The 14,176-nt window shown below is 38.9% G+C and overlaps 1 protein-coding gene across 9 annotated transcripts in view; it reads right to left on the reverse strand.

Annotated features, from left to right (window-relative positions):
* Positions 1–14,176, reverse strand: part of ESRRG (estrogen related receptor gamma) — a 693,887-nt gene that overhangs the window by 244,529 nt on the left and 435,182 nt on the right. The window lies entirely within an intron of this gene.

A 14,176-nucleotide genomic window follows, 5' to 3' on the forward strand; every position in this document is an offset into this window, starting at 1 on the left:
GAAGGTAGAGAATGAAGTTTGTCCTGGCGTTGTCTGTGTTTGATTCCACAGGGGAGGGGGCTCCTGCTTACTGAGTGCTGTACTTTCTCATTGATCCGTCATCGTGTTGTCGTCTGTTTCTCTGATCTAGACTGGGCATTTAAAAAAAAAAAAAATCCAAGATATGACTTCTAAATTGTTCGGGCATGCGAAGTGGGAATCGTCCTCTGAGGTGGATTGCAGTTTTACATCACTACAGAAGAGGAGAGTGCCTCAATGCAATTTTCGAAAATGCCTATGTAAATACTATGTGTAAATATTTCTTTACCTGCTCCCCCTCTTTCTACCTATAGATATACAATGCATAGCTTTTCAAAACAAAGATAAACAACTGCGGGACAAATTGGCTCCTCCAGTTTCAGGAGTGGGAGACAGGGCAGCTGGGTAGCTAGTGCATTGAAAACGTCTCAGTGCATTTTGACAAAATGAAGACTGCATTTTTTTTTTTTTCTCTTGTAGGGAAAGCAGTGCTAACCAGCGCACTAAAAGTGTTCTTAGTCATACATTTATTTCAATACAAGCTTCCAAACTGGGAAACATATACAAATACATATGATTTTTAGCCCAAACATCGGCTTTCAAATAAAATGTAGTTTACCTGTTTGTCAGTTATACATAACACACCTTGAATGCTTTAAAAAATCAACTCAGAAACATTTCGTAAATCATCACACAGTTTGGTCATTATAAGCAGGAGTTTCAAACAGAAGTGCTTTTTAAAGACAGAATATAAGAAGAGAAGGGTGTTTCTTCTCTAATAGTGTATAAGCCTGATTTTAGTTTCCATATAACAAAGAGTTTGCTTAAGTCCTATTTTTAAATACGGGTTCTTTTTATACTAGCAAATGTACATGGGAATAGCTACCAGCTATTTATGGCAAAGAGATAACTGCTACCTTATGACCCGAAATTTTGATATAATTCAGCTCTACTGCTTACCAACCCTTTTCCTATTAAGTCTGACATGATATAAATAGTCTAAATTTTGAGATCAAAATAAATTAGTTCATATATCCAGTCTGTGTTCAATTCACTAGATCAGAATTCAACTCTTTCTTCCACCCTCTCAAATTTTCTAGGCCTTTAAAATAGAACAGCCACATTAACATTCAGAATATAAAAATGACAGACATGATTTGGTTTCCCCCACAGAAGAAAGCAATTTCCTTGCCATGTATTTAGCCATATCTAAAGATATGGGCCTGATGCCTTTTGTTTGTGGTCTAAATGCATACAAGTTTCTAGTGGAGAACTCCCATAGCAAAAACTATGCCTAAGAATACTGTAGAAAAGCAGGTAGTAAAAGCTTAATTACCAGTAGCATTATGCTGTCTATATTGTTAAATGTGAACTCTGCAATTAAGATGTAAATTTGGTGGTGAGCAGTGAATTAAAAGAGCTTTGAGATGTAGGAAATCTGCAGACACCCGAGGAAAAAGAAAAAAGAGATTTGTCTGTTCAACTGAAAATGAGACATGTAATCATTTTATAATTTAAAAAATAAATAAGGCATTTGAAAAAGAAACATGATTTTTAAAAATACAATAAAAGAAATATGGAAACTAATATTGCTTTAGAAAGACAGGAAAAAAAATATCTCTGATTCAAGGATTCCTATCTTAATCTGAATAAACTAAAATTCTCAGGGTAATTAATCCAGTTGTATACATTTTTAAAAGAAGAGATACAGCAAATAAAATTTCCCTTCTTATTTTGTCCCGGGACATTTAAAAAAATAAAAATCATTTAACGTATTCAGTGGATCTTAATGTACTCAGCACATTCAGCTCTTGCACCTGTGCAGAATACTGTATTCTATTCAGTTTCTTTGCATTATCATACTGTGACAGAACCTGTTTATTACTCCTTTGAAATGGCTTTTTAAAGACAAGATTTGTAGTCAGTAATTTACCGATGGACATTAAGTCACCATGTTTCCTGGGAGTTATCTTTTATTTCCTAGAATGTCTTTATTTTTTCTAGGGTACTTATTTGACCCATTCTGAACCATTTGATTTTGCCGGTGTCTGTTTTTAAACATATTTAGACTCATATTCATATGTAAGTCTTTTTTCTGTGCTCACAGAGGTCCTCGTACAAACACGCACCGTGTGATCCCCACGGATCGCTCACTAGCTATATTGCGTCTGTGCAAGGTTCAGTGTCCATTGAACTAGCTGCTTTCTGAACGACGAGGTTTGCAAAGCTGGTTTATTTTCCCTAGGGATCAGTGTGTCACCTGTACAAGTCAAGGACCTAAGATTACACCTACTGTCTTGAATCTAGCTTAACCAATTTAAAATTTAAAATAATATCTACTGCACCAAACTTGCGAGACAGCTTCCAGAATGTTTTAGAAACACACCGCTTAGTCATCTCTAGAATCTTCCCTAGTCACAGACTTTTTTTTTTCACCTTGAAGGAGGAAAGAGGATAATTACAGGAAATAAACATACCATGTGCAATACTGAGCATAAGCTTTAAAGAATCTCAACTACAAAGGATTTGGGGGGAAAATGAAACAAATGGACAGATCACCAGCCCAGAATAAATAGATATATTTGCTCACCAGTCTATACACTTCACAATCTTACCACAAGGAGTCTACCCAAAGCAGGATAAATGGAACCAGACAAAAGGACCCCTATGAGTGTTTCGCAAAGAATATTAACAAATTAGTTAACATCAGTCTATTAGGCATCAGACCCTGGATCCACACGCAGTTGCAGTCTCTTCTTTAAACAATGCAGTTTCATATCCAAACAACTTCATTCTTAGGCCCCAACAAAAGCACAGATGCTAAGCAGAAAATATCCTTCATTTCTGCTTGAAAGAATAAAATAGCAACAAACAAAACTCAGTGGAAACAAAAGGTAGATTCCTGTTGTCTATAACAGACATTTTACTGTATTGAGTCGGAATCATTTTCTGAAACCGTGAATTCTTATGATGTTAGAAGGTGCGGAGAATGCTTAGTCCTGCTATCACTGCATGCTAATAGCTATTTTTCATCCCCACCTTCCTTTTCTGAAAATTAACAGGACTCATCTGTATGAAAATGTTTATAGCTGCCACACTCTTTCTGCAGCAAATCTTGATTCTATATTGCGCGTTTGCCATTTGTTAAATATTTCAAACTAAACAAGGCATTGCAAATTTAGATTTTCAAATTGCCCTGCAATCTACTTTTGCAGATCTTTCTCAAGATCATAAAACCTTTGAAAATCTGTTTAACTTTTGGAACCATCTTCCCTGCTGTCTGTGATATATTGTGTGTAGTATAATATACTACAAAAAGCAAACTGAGACTTTTACAAACTACCATCTTTCTGAGACTTTTTCAAACGACCATCTTTAACTCCAAAAGAAAATCCACAAGGAACATCCCTGGAAAAAGCAGCCTGAAGGACAAGCAGAGGCCTGGGCCCCAGGGTCCCCTCTGCCACCTCATGAGCTGTGTGTCTCTTGCTTCTTCATTTGTGCTTTGAGATTTCTTTTATGCTATAACCCTGCTTAAGAAGACACCTTCCCAGTGAGAACATGAAGACTCCTTTCGAAGTCAGTGTGACTACTTTATATCACCACCAAACCTCTATCCATTCATCAAACCTCATTTTCTGTTGCTTTTCATTTCTAGGGCACAGGCTTTGATATTTAAATTATTGTCTCGATTGGCAAGAAGCAATCATTTCTACTGAAAGTGATCGCTTCCACAGAGGCACTAATAAAAACCTTTCCTTTTGACAAACCTCTTGTCCTATATATCCATCCCATTCCCAAATTACCAAGTCCATGTAAAACAAAGCCCATTCTCTGGGGAGTGATTACCTCACTTCCAGAATTCACAAAACTCTTTTCCCAGTGTGTTTGTGAAAGTGGGGAGAAAAAAAATAAAGAATCAAAGGAAGACAGAGAAACTAACAGAGGCAATTCGGTTTCTGTTTAATTAATTCAGGATTACTTCATTTTCATTTTGTCAAGCTAATCATATACATGGTGAAATGTCAGTAAAAATTAAATTATAAACTACAGTAGTTCCAATGGGAAAACTGGCTCTAGTTGTGTTGTATTTCTGACATACTTAACCCCCGTAAAATACCAAGTGCATTTTCTCGTATTCTACAAGCTTTCTATAATCTGCATGGCATGTATTTCCAGAGCAATAGTTAACATTTTGAGATTACATGTTAATAAATGAGTTGCAGTTATATTCTTTCCTGAATGTTAAGCACCATGAGCTAAATGCAGAAAACATTCAAGGTCAATGTCCCGTTTTAGACCTTTTCAGGCAGCTGTAATATTATGATAATCAAGCTTAAAATATTCCTATAGAAAGAGTAAATTAGCCTTTTCACTTGAAAGATGATTATGATAAACAATAAACCTAAGAGAGGACGAAATCCCTATTTTTAAAAGCCATAAATTGTTGACTCAATCATGTGTGTGATAGTGTTGTCCAAAATAAAGTGTAGCTTCACTCTGTGAGGAGGGCAGGGGGTGGGAATGGAGAGAGAACAGAAACAGACGTGAAACAAATATGACAGATTTCAGAGGAAGCAATACTTGCTTTGATACCAGTAAAACGATCAATTTATCCATCTTAATCATTCCATTCAACACACAGTATATTTGAAGTTAAAAAAATGGATCGATTCATGACACATGAATAAAAGCATTGTTTTTTCCTGATGTATACGAACAACAACATTGTTTGAAAGTTCTCTTCTCCTACTGCTTCCGTGAACTTTGTTGTCCAAATTTTCCAAGGAACAGCAGTTTTTTTTTAAAAAAGTGAGATACTCAGCATCTCGTGTCATATAAACAGGGCTAAAGAGGTGATCATGCTGTTTTTGGATCTTAGAACTCTCTGACACACTTAGGAAGTTCCTTCTCACAAATAAACATATTTCATAAAAATCTGTTTCCCCCTACCACGGCGAAAGAATCAGGGATGTGTGTGTTTGTCACGCCTGGCAGAAGTCAGGTGACTGTGGAAAGCCCCTAGCTAGGTGGTAACAACCTACTCTGGGGTCATGCCTCGGGTTCAGATTGCAACTAGGAAGGCTGAAGCTTTGGACCTAGAGTCACATCACCCACATAAGTCTCAGTTTCTTCAGTTACCAAATGGGAAGAACAATAATAGCAACCATGTAAAAATTATTATGGGGATTACACGAGTTAAACTGATTTAGCAGAGTATCTGGTCCTAGTTGGGGGAACCATATGGTCCCGTGGGCCAAGGACATTCTGGCTGTGCCAGTTTTCCTTCCTGGCTTAAACATTTATAGTACTCACTGCTTACACTCTCAAAAGTGCCTCAATATAGATCAGACATTTTACAGTCATCCTTCACACAGTGAACCCTCCATAAATGTTAACCGTATTATTTTTAAATCTCACTAAACATGAGATAGAAGAGGATGACACTGACAATTCCTTTGGCTTTCGTCTTTGACTGGTTCAAGGTGTTTATAGAAAGGCAAATGGAGTGCAAACATTCCCCCAGTGAAACTATCAATAACTTTTACCATAAGATGATATGAACTGCTTGCTCTAATATTGCCATATATATATATATATAGTTTTGATGTAATGAATGGGAAAAATTAAGGTTATGAGGAAAACAGACTTGGAAAGTTAGTGATTCTGCTGAACCTCCAGAGCGTTCAATTGTACACTGTTTACCAGCAAGAAGGGGAGAGAGAAATTACTCCTACTCCTTTTTTCTTCCTTTAAGACACTTCTTCCACATCCTTTCACCCTGGCAGGTCCGTCAATAATGCTGTTGATTTTATTACTATCCCAAGCACATGCTCATTTACCCTGGAGTGCTTTTGATCAGATACCCCAAGAACTCAATTTCTTCACAAGGCGTTGCTCTTGTTACATTGAATGGCCGCTAATCTATGGCGGAACAGAAGGGCTAGGCCACAAGGAATTACAGGCCGAGGGACACCATGGGGATTTTGAGTTCAACCTGGTTACCTGACAGGTGAGGAAAATAAGGCTCCAGAGAGGTAAGAGCCTTAACTGGGGTTGCTTACCCAGGCAGTAGAAAAGCACTATTTGCAGAGATGCGAATGGACCTAGAGTCGATCACAGAGTGAAGTGCAGCTGAACCTATTTCCAGGGCAGAATTGAGACGCAGATGTAGAGAATGGACCTGCGGGCGCAGGAGGGGAAGGGGAGAGCGGGTGGAACGGAGAGAGTAGCACTAACAGCACACACCACCCTGTGCAAAACAGCCAGAGGAAAGCTGCTGTGTAGCACGGAGAACGCAGCTCGGTGCTCTGTTGACCTAGAGGAGTGGGATGCCGGTGGTGGGAGGGAGGTCCACGAGGGAGGGGACATAGGTATACATACAGCTGATTCACTTGTTGTACAGCAGAAACTAACGACACTGTAAAGCAATTATACTCCAATTAAAAAAATATATTTTCTCCCATTTCTAGTGCTTACATGCATGCATGCTCAATCGCTTCAGTCATGTCCCTCTCTTTGAGAACCCATGGACTGTAGCCCACCAGGCTCCTCTGTCCTTGGGGATTCTCCAAGCAAGAATACTGGAGTGGATTGCCATTTTCTTCTCGAGGGGATCTTCCTGACCCAGGGATCGAACCCATGTCTCTTAGGTCTCCTGAATTGGCAGGTGGGTTCTTTACCACTAGCGCCACCTGGGAAGCCACAGTAACAAGCTATTAATGTCACTCTCACAATTATTGACTATATTAGTAGTTCAAAGAACTCTGGCTGAGAACCTGAGCCCTTTAAGGACAACCGTCCCAAGTAAGAATCAAGGGACATCTAATCCCAAAAAATAAATACCCAAGTGGATGTCCAAACTGTCCTCTACTTCCTCCAAAAGCTTAGAAAGTCAAAAAGAGCCACATATTTAAAAAAGAAGTGGGGATGAATTAGTAGAGAGAAATTCTCTTTCTTCTCCTCAGGTAATTAGGTGTCCAGTAATGGAATCCAGTAATGGAATTCAAATATTTCTGTTGATATTACAGGAACACAATGAATATGTTTTGGATGAGTGAATGAATGAACCGATGACAAGTGTTATTACTCTGTTTATTATTATTCAGGTTAAGGGAGGTTGGCAAATGGAAAGACTGGTGGGCAAAAATGCTTTTCTATACTTCTTGGGTGTCTTAGTTCAGTTGGATTATTAGAGTAATGTAAGTAAATTTAAAAAGATTAAAGTGATTTTAAAAAAGTAAATGGACAAAAGGGAGGTAGAAAAAGACAAAAAGAAAGAAAGGATTAGAGGTCTAGGTCTGCTCATTCAAGATATTCCAGCTTTCCTCACCACTTATCCTTTGGAAAGGTAAGCACAGGCAACATGGAATGATCACTTTCTTTCTCATCTTTCTCTTTTCCAAATATTCATATCGACTAAATATCAAGACTGGAGAAGCAAATGGAAACGCACTCAGTATCCTTGCCTGGGACATCCCAGGGACAGAGGAGTCTGGCAGACTATAGTCCCTGGGGTCACAAAGAGTCGGGAACAACTGAGGGACTAAAACAACAACAAATATCAGATATGGAAAGACAATATTTATTATCAAAACAAAAGCAAGCAAACAAAGCCGCCACATTAGTACCTAAAACTATGACCCCTATCAGGGTAACATGAAAACATTCTCTTATTTAACCCGACAGAAATGCTTTTAGAAAATCATGATATCCCAGGTATGTCCTGAAAATGACTACTTTTTAAATAAAAGCATTTAAAACTGTCTCTGGTACTCTCTCTATATGTATAAAAATATATATATATATTTATATATATAATGATATTAAGGATTTTAGGGTTTCCTTTTAGGAATCCTTTTAGGATTCTAGTGTTTCCGTAGTCAAATGTTGACAAGATCCTACGAATGGCACACATCTATTTCTACGCAGTCTTAACACCAGAGCAGCACAAAGCACTGAATGTTTTCAGAAAGGTGGCGGGTTTCTCTTCTTACAAGACAGGATCTTGCCTTTACGTCTGTGTGGTGTTTGGTGGTTTCACTCCAAGAGGAAGACAGAGATGAGGACATACAACTTCGCATCCTATCAAGGAGAGCCAGAAAGAGTTTTCTAGAAAACCACACTCACGATGCAAAAGAGAGTGAGGCAAAGAATTCCCTCCCCATCTCCTAGCAGATTATAATAACAGGAATGGTGGCAGAGATGGGGACATGAGGACAATACATGAAGACCCTGGGGGCTCATATCTCACCTGCAGTTTGTCCGCAGATGCACAGCTCTTTTTACCCCAAGCTTTAGCCAATCAAACTTTGTGTTGCAGAAAAGCAAGTAACATAATTAAAGACCCCATTTTTTCTTTTTTTTTTTTTCCTGGAGTTCAGTTACTACTTGAATTAGAAAACTAAACAAATCAAAGATAATTTTCATTAGTGAGAAAAGAAACAGATTAACTCACCCTTTGATAAATTGGAACTCCAAACAAAGGAGACACATTTAACAAAGGAAGGTTTTTCAATCTTTATAGTTTTAAAATATAGCCAGGTAGAAAAGTTAAACTGTTTAGGAAAAATTTCTGATTATAATAGGTGGAATATCTAATATTTTTGCTATAGTTTAATATTAACAAAAGCTGTTTCACACACATTCCTCACAGCAACTCTGTGAAGCAGGGAGAAACTCTATTTTTATTATCCTCATTTTACAGATGACAAAACTGATGTCTGAAGAATTTATTTGATGGCCTAAAGACATTTGGTTGTTAGGCTGCAGGTATGAGGACCTGAATTTCTTTCTTTTCTTTTTTTTTTTAATTTCTACGTCTTTTGTGCTCCTAATTTCATGCTATGTCTCATAAATCTTGTTTCATCCTCTTAAAGAAGACACACAAGAAATATAGGAAAGCATTCACAAGCATGCATTTTTACCCACCAACAAACAGTTTTGTTTCAGGAAAGTAGAATAAACTTGCTCCTACCAATGATACACCTTATTCTTCTTTTCTTACTGAGGAAACACACCTTTGGGATTCCTGATCTGTATCAGGCCCTGTGTAGGTTTCCTGGGATGAACACATACAACGCTAATGAGAATTTAAAGTACAAAAGGGAAACCTGAAGTCTCTTCTCTTCTCTCTGATTTCACTCAGAAAGCTTTGGTCTATCTCTCCATTGATTAGTTTCTCTTCCCCACGTTTCACGGTAATGCAGCTCCAGTCTTAACTCTAGAAGGTCTAAGCCGGGAAACAGAGACCTAAGAAGGAGCAAAACTGTCCCTCATTAAAAATGAAGCAACCGCAATTTGTAAAGATTTAAATGAAAATTAAAAATCATCTTATTTGCCTGGAATGTTTCCAAGATTTCCTCATTAGTAAAAAAAGAACTGTGATCAACCTATATAATGTAATAGCCTTATCAGCATCAGCGTAGTTTTCTGAGTTACTTTATTTCATCTCTCAAATCTTTCCAGAAGGCACTGCATATTGCTTGGTGCTCTTGGGTCTGCAATTATTATTGCTAAGAAGATCTTAGAAGGAAACATGGCCACATTTTGTTTTCTCTATTAGCAAAGATGATTAGATGAGACAATATTAGCTTTAATGGGCTCTTTCTGTGGTTAGAGCTTTCCAATTTGGCCCCACCACTGGCCTCATTCCATCGATTGAGCAGTTAGTCCTATTCAATTATTCAATTCCAATAGATATTTTGAGATGTACAGAATGTGAACGTAAACATTCTGTTTATTTTTTACCAGACTGAATTCGTGTACTCTTACTGGGGAGAGAAAGTTACACATTCACAAATAAACTCTGTAGTACTGCAAAGAAACTGTTCCCTTGCTGATAATTCTGGCTCTCATTTGGTCAGCTACAGCACTGAACAAAGTTTAACCCACAGGATAGACAGAGCACCATGCCAGCCTTCTGAGGCTACCTGAGATGCCTCTTCCTTTCCACGCATCCTGCAGGGGTCTCCAGGCAGAGTCAATGGCTGTCTCCTCTGTGTCCCACAATGCTTTGCACTCAGGGGTCTAACTGGCTTGTATCAAGCTAGGTTGTCCTATGTCTCTGTGCTTTCCATTTAGTAACTTTCTTCTTTTAATTATCTGGGCTCTGCCTTGTAATCTGGACGTTTTAGGCTCTTCATAAATATTATCCCAAGGGACAGCTGATTTGGGCAAAAACTGTCACATTCATGCTGATTGATTTTTTTGGTAAATGAGTTTCAATGTTTCTCTGAAGAAACCCTGTCACTATTTTAATGGGGCTAATATATTTATTCTTCCACAATGAACTACTCACTAAATGAGACTGTATTTTGACTTATGAGGGAAGGAGGATTGTTATTACAGAATCCCATCCCCCTTACCCGACTCAATGAATTAGAAGGAAAAGTTGACCATATTTTTCAGTATTCCTTTTTTTCTTAAGACAAGGTTGTACAGTGGTGCCTCCTCCTCACCCTTGTCATCCACGAGAGAGCCTCTAGAACAACTGTTTACAAGTTTTCCATCCTCAAAATCATAATGACAAATAAATCTCCATCCTTAGGTGACCTGAGTGGTTTCAGTTAAGTGAATGATTTACCCAAGAGCTTGATTCTCTGCATCATGGTACTTACCTCGTCTTGAGAAAGACAACAGGAAGAAGATTTTGAAGGGGCAGTTCCTGGTGTGTATAATGAATAACCTTTCTAGGCAATACACTATACCCCAAATCAGATGCTTCTAAAGCGTTAAATATTAATGCAAATATTTATCCCCTCAAGTTAAAATCAAGCTGGATTTTAGGGTAAGAGTAGAAAAGAAAACCTCTGATGTTCCTGCATTTTGCCCAGAGGAGTGAGGCAGGGTAGAAAGAACACTGAGGAGCAACTAAGAACAAGTGTTCTTTTCTATAATCTGCGACCTTAGGTCTTTCATCTCCTTGGGTTTCCATGAATAATGGGATTGGACTAGTGCAGTGGTTCTCAAAGTGCACATTCCAGACTAGCAGAATTCACATCAACTGCAAGCCAGCTAGAAATGCAGACTCTCAGGCCCTGGCCTGGACCTACTAAGGGAGACTGGACCTGAAAAATCCATGTTTTAACAAACTCTCAATGTGACTCTGATGCCTAAACCTGAGGACCGCTGGGCTAGAGGATCACTGTGGGATGCACCATAGTGCATTCCCCTGGACAGCAAGGAGATCCAACCAGTCCATCCTAAAGGAAATCAGTTCTGAATATTCAATGGAAGGACTGATGCTGAAGCTGAAACTCCAGTACTTTGGCCACCTGATGCGAAGAACTGACTCACTGAAAAAACCCTGATGCTGGGAAAGATTGAAGGCAGGAGGAGAAAGGGATGACAGAGGATGAGATGGTTGGATGGCATCACCGACTCGATGGACGTGAGTTTGAGCAAGCTCCGGGAGTTGGTGATGGACAGGGAAGCCTGGTGTGCTGCAGTCCATGAGGTCACAAAGAGCTGGACACAACTGAGCAACTGAACTAAACTAATGGGATACACCGAGCCTGATGAATAAAGTCATACAACAACAAATGCCAAAATAAATACATATACTGCTGCTGACTAAGGCTATCCCAGACACTTGAACCTTCAGAATACTCTAAATTTGGTTCTTTTGCTTCACTTCTGTAGGTAAACTTTTTTAACTCAGCTGTTTATGCTGTAAGATCTGAAGTAAAAGACCTTACATTTGTAAGAGGACAATATGGAAACTCTGAGAAATGCAGGCAGTGGTTCTTTCCTTGCTTTGGGTCTGGTGGATGGTGGGCTGGTAGGTTAAGCTCTTCTCTGCCTCAGTTTCCTCAATTTTAAAGTGGTGGCTCTAACCTTATATTATTGTTCACAACATTCAATGAACAGGTCTATATATGTCAGTGGTTTGAAAAATCTTGATCCCCAGGCTATACCTCAGCCAATTAATTTATAATCTTTGGCATCAGGAGTTTTTAAATCTCCTGGTGAATTCAATATGCTGCCAAAGTTGAGACTTGAGAACCACTGGTAAATTGCTTAGCGCAGGACCTGGAAGCATTATTTTACTATTACTGAACCATATAAAGAAATGTAAGTAGAAGCATACACTTAGATATTGGATGGCTTACGTTCATTCCTGGCTCTTGAGCTAGCTGACAAGTACCTGAATTGTTTCTTCTTAGGGTTATCACTGGCAAGAACAATTAACAAGAGGGGAGAGAGGATTAAAAAAATACCTGCCCTGCTTACTTCGTATGATTGTTGTAAAAACAAGTGAGATCATGTAAATCCAAGAGCACTGTGAACTATGCACATGTCAGGAAAGATTATTCATACATGTAGCCCACAAACACTGTTTCTAACATGCAAGAAATCTCAGTAGCTACATGTCAAGTCATTAAATGCAAGAGACTTCTAGATCGTCACTAGTCCTGCTGAAGGGACATCACCTTTTTTGTTGTTTAGGCCTTGATAACATCCCAAAGTCCAAGGGTAATCATAGAATGAGATCATTTGGATCCACAGTAGAATTATCTGGGGCTTTGAAAGCTACAGATGGTTGGATCTCACCCAAACTCCCTGACTCAGAATCTCGGAGATCCACACAGTAGTACTTTGGGGAAGAGTCTACTGGTGATTCCAAACTGCAACCAACATGGAGAAAGACAGAAAAAAAGGTGACATGAAACAATAGGAAAGTGGCTTCAGGTAAGCTGAAAAGCATTTGTGGGCCTCACTTTTATGTGACATCATGCTGAGGAACCAGCGTTTCACAGATCCATCCATTTATGAAATTTAAAGTGAGAGCAATACTGCCAAGCATCCGGGAGAAAGCAGGGAACCACGTGGTTTGCCACGGAGGTGCTGAGCAGAATTTAAAAGTCTGTCTTAATACAGTGCTTTAGACCAAAAACAGATATGAAATAGTTAAAATATGAAGTGGGATCATAAACAATAAAATTTACTCTTCATTTCTTCCTTAAATTCTTATGCATCGTTCGAATGGTTTTACAGCCAACGTGGCTTATTTCTCTCACAGATAATAATGGTCAAATAGAATTTAATGTGGGAGAAAAAAAGAAAAGTAGAATGAGTGGGGCAAAGTACTAAAGGGAGGTAACTAGACACCAGATCTGAGAGGTAAAAAAAAACAGCTCCCTTATAAAGAGAAAGTTCTAGAACTTTCAAACTCCTGGCAGATTCTATGTATACATCCTCATATCTCCTTTCTCTCTGCTTTTCCTCAGTCCTTCTGTTTAGCAAAATCCTACTTATCCTTAATATTGAAAAGTTTATAACATCTCACGGAAAAAACTTTTTGGCCAACCCAATACTTAAGTTCTCTCTAGGGAGTTCAGAGGAGGCTTCTTACAGGACAGAGACCCCAGCATCCTTCTTCTGCTGCTGCTGCTGCTGTTTAGTTGCTAAGCCATGTCCAGCTCTTTTGTGACCCCACAGACTACAGCCTGCCAGGCTCCTCTGTCCATGGGATTTTCCAGGCAAGAATACTGGAGTGGGTGGCCATTTCCTCCTGCAGGGCATCTTCCCCACCCAGGGAACCCACGTCTCCTGTGCTGGCAGGCAGATTCTTTACCACCGAGCCACTGGGGAAGCCCATCATCCTTCTAAACCTCCACTAACCAAATGCTATTGACTTTTTCCTTCTGTTTGCCTGATTTTCCCCATGAATATAAGCTTTTTGAGAATAAAACTTGTATCCTGTTCATCTTTATAAATAATCTCAGCTTCTTAGGACAAGTGCACAAAAGGTGATCTCCAAGGACACATTAAACTGAATTAAAAAGCCCCTGGCTGTGGGGAACAAGCACGAATTCCTAATAAGGAAAGAATAAGCTCCAGTATTCTTGCCTGGAGAATCCCGTGGAGCCTGGCAGGCCATGGTCCATAGGGTCGCAGAGAGTCGAACACAACTGAAGCGATCACGCACGTGTGCAAGATGTCAGACAATTATAGCTTTAATTTTAAAATAATTTTCAATTATTAAATTAAATGTTTAATATTTTTTTCTTTAGTAAATAAGCTTCCTATACATAAACTGTCTTCAGTGATCTTTCAGACTTTCTTCTTGAGGTTAAGCAGCAGAGCTGCCAAGGACACTTGCTCAGCGGATTTAACCAGTAGGTGCTTTGAGATGCTAAGGCTTGATTCTCCA

The sequence above is a fragment of the Bubalus kerabau genome, chromosome 5, assembly GCF_029407905.1.
Source record: "Bubalus kerabau isolate K-KA32 ecotype Philippines breed swamp buffalo chromosome 5, PCC_UOA_SB_1v2, whole genome shotgun sequence".
In the NCBI taxonomy this organism is placed as follows: Eukaryota; Metazoa; Chordata; class Mammalia; order Artiodactyla; family Bovidae; genus Bubalus; species Bubalus kerabau.